This window comes from Amblyomma americanum, unplaced genomic scaffold (assembly GCF_052857255.1).
Source record: "Amblyomma americanum isolate KBUSLIRL-KWMA unplaced genomic scaffold, ASM5285725v1 scaffold_16, whole genome shotgun sequence".
NCBI classification, from domain to species: domain Eukaryota; kingdom Metazoa; phylum Arthropoda; class Arachnida; order Ixodida; family Ixodidae; genus Amblyomma; species Amblyomma americanum.
Window position 1 is genome coordinate 1,644,486 of NW_027526488.1, and position 3,475 is coordinate 1,647,960.

The following is a 3,475-nucleotide window of genomic DNA, read 5'->3' on the forward strand; positions in this document are numbered from 1 at the left end:
AGCTTAAGAAGCTGTTTTAGACCAAAACGAGCTAAATCACAACACATCGGTTTTACAAGTGTTCCTCTGATACGCGTCAAAATTTTTTCTCTTATAACTGCGCGAAAAGCATGTATTCTTGCTTAATACAGCGAAACAAGCTGTTTTAGACCGAAACGAGCTAAATCACAACACATCGCTTTTACAAGTGTTCCTCTGATACGCGTCAACTCTTTTTTCTCTTATAGCTGCGCGAAAAGCATGTATTCGTGCTTAGTCCAACGAAACAAGCTGTTTTAGTCCGAAAAGAGTTAAATCTGAACACATCGGTTTTACAAGTGTTCCTCTGATACGCGTCAAAACTTTTTCTCTTATAACTGCGCGAAAAGCATGTATTCTTGCTTAATACAACGAAACAAGCTGTTTTAGACCGAAACGAGCCAAATCACAACTCATCGGTATTACAAGTGTTCCACGTGATACTCGTCAAAACTTTTTCTCTTATAACTGCGCGAAAAGCATGTATTCGTGCTTAATACAACGAAACAAGCTGTTTTAGACCGAAACGAGCTAAATCTGAGCACATCGGTTTTACAAGTGTCCCTGTGACACACGTCAAAACTTTTTCTCTTATCACTGCGCGAAAAGCATGTATTTCTGCTTAATACAGCGAAATAAGCTGTTTTAGACCGAAACGAGCTAAATCACAACACATCGGTTTTACAATTGTTCCTCTGATACGCGTCTAAACTTTTTCTCTTATAACTGCGCGAAAAGCATGTATTCGTGCTTAATACAACGAAACAAGCTGTTTTAGACCAAAACGAGCTAAATCTGAACACATCGGTTTTACAAGTATCCACGTGATACTCGTCAAAACTTTTTCTCTTATAACTGCGCGAAAAGCATGTATTCTTGCTTAATACAACGAAACAAGCTGTTTTAGACCGAAACGAGCTAAATCACAACACATCGGTTTTACAAGTGTCTCTCTAATACGCGTCAAAACTTTTTCTCTTATAACTGCGCGAAAAGCATGTATTCTTGCTTAATACAACGAAACAAGTTGTTTTAGACCGAAACGAGCTAAATCTGAACACATCGGTTTTACAAGTGTTCCTCTGATACGCGTAAAAACTTTTTTCTCTTATAACTGCGCGAAAAGCATGTATTCTTGCTTAGTCCAACGAAACAAGCTGTTTTAGACCGAAACAAGGTAAATCTGAACACATCGGTTTTACAAGTGTCCTTGTGACATGCCTTTAAAACTTTTTCTCTTATAACTGCGCGAAAAGCATGTATTCCTGCCTAATACAGCTTAAGAAGCTGTTTTAGACCAAAACGAGCTAAATCACAACACATCGGTTTTACAAGTGTTCCTCTGATACGCGTCAAAATTTTTTCTCTTATAACTGCGCGAAAAACATGTATTCTTGCTTAATACAGCGAAACAAGCTGTTTTAGACCGAAACGAGCTAAATCACAACACATCGCTTTTACAAGTGTTCCTCTGATACGCGTCAACTCTTTTTTCTCTTATAGCTGCGCGAAAAGCATGTATTCGTGCTTAGTCCAACGAAACAAGCTGTTTTAGACCGAAACGAGGTAAATCTGAACACATCGGTTTTACAAGTGTCCCTGTGACACGCCTTTAAAGCTTTTTCTCTTATCACTGCGCGAAAAGCATGTATTTCTGCTTAATACAGCGAAATAAGCTGTTTTAGACCGAAACGAGCTAAATCACAACACATCGGTTTTACAATTGTTCCTCTGATACGTGTCTAAACTTTTTCTCTTATAACTGCGCGAAAAGCATGTATTCGTGCTTAATACAACGAAACAAGCTGTTTTAGACCGAAACGAGTTAAATCTGAACACATCGGTTTTACAAGTGTCCCTTTGACACGCGTCAATACTTTTTCTCTTATAACTGCGCGAAAAGCATGTATTCTTGCTTAATACAGCGAAACAAGCTGTTTTAGACCGAAACGAGCTAAATCACAACACATCGGTTTTACAAGTGTTCCTCTGATACGCGTCAAAACTTTTTCTCTTTAACTGCGCGAAAAGCATGTATTCGTGCTTAATACAACGAAACAAGCTGTTTTAGACCAAAACGAGCTAGATCTCAACACATCGGTTTTCCAAGTGTCCATGTGATACGCGTCAAAACTTTTTCTCTTATAACTGCGCGAAAAGCATGTATTCGTGCTTAATACAACGAAACAAGCTGTTTTAGACCGAAACAAGGTAAATCTGAACACATCGGTTTTACAAGTGTCCTTGTGACATGCCTTTAAAACTTTTTCTCTTATAACTGCGAGAAAAGCATGTATTCCTGCCTAATACAGCTTAAGAAGCTGTTTTAGACCAAAACGAGCTAAATCACAACACATCGGTTTTACAAGTGTTCCTCTGATACGCGTCAAAATTTTTTCTCCTATAACTGCGCGAAAAGCATGTATTCTTGCTTAATACAGCGAAACAAGCTGTTTTAGACCGAAACGAGCTAAATCACAACACATCGCTTTTACAAGTGTTCCTCTGATACGCGTCAACTCTTTTTTCTCTTATAGCTGCGCGAAAAGCATATATTCGTGCTTAGTCCAACGGAACAAGCTGTTTTAGACCGAAACGAGGTAAATCTGAACACATCGGTTTTACAAGTGTCCCTGTGACACGCCTTTAAAGCTTTTTCTCTTATCACTGCGCGAAAAGCATGTATTTCTGCTTAATACAGCGAAATAAGCTGTTTTAGACCGAAACGAGCTAAATCACAACACATCGGTTTTACAATTGTTCCTCTGATACGTGTCTAAACTTTTTCTCTTATAACTGCGCGAAAAGCATGTATTCGTGCTTAATACAACGAAACAAGCTGTTTTAGACCGAAACGAGTTAAATCTGAACACATCGGTTTTACAAGTGTCCCTGTGACACGCGTCAAAACGTTTTCTCTTATAACTGCGCGAAAAGCATGTATTCTTGCTTAATACAGCGAAACAAGCTGTTTTAGACCGAAACGAGGTTAATCACAACACATCGGTTTTACAAGTGTTCCTCTGATAAGCGTCTAAACTTTTTCTCTTATAACTGCGCGAAAAGCATGTATTCGTGCTAAATACAACGAAACAAGCTGTTTTAGACCGAAACGAGCGAAATCTGAACACATCGGTTTTACAAGTGTCCCTGTGACACGCGTCAAAACTTTTTCTCTTATAACTGCGCGAAAAGCATGTATTCTTGCTTAATACAGCGAAACAAGCTGTTTTAGACCGAAACGAGCTAAATCACAACACCGGTTTTACAAGTGTTCCTCTGATACGCGTCAAAACTTTTTCTCTTATAACTGCCCGAAAAGCATGTATTCGTGCTTAATACAACGAAACAAGCTGTTTTAGACCAAAACGAGCTAAATCTGAACACATCGGTTTTCCAAGTGTCCATGTGATACGCGTCAAAACTTTTTCTCTTATAACTGCGCGAAAAGCATGTA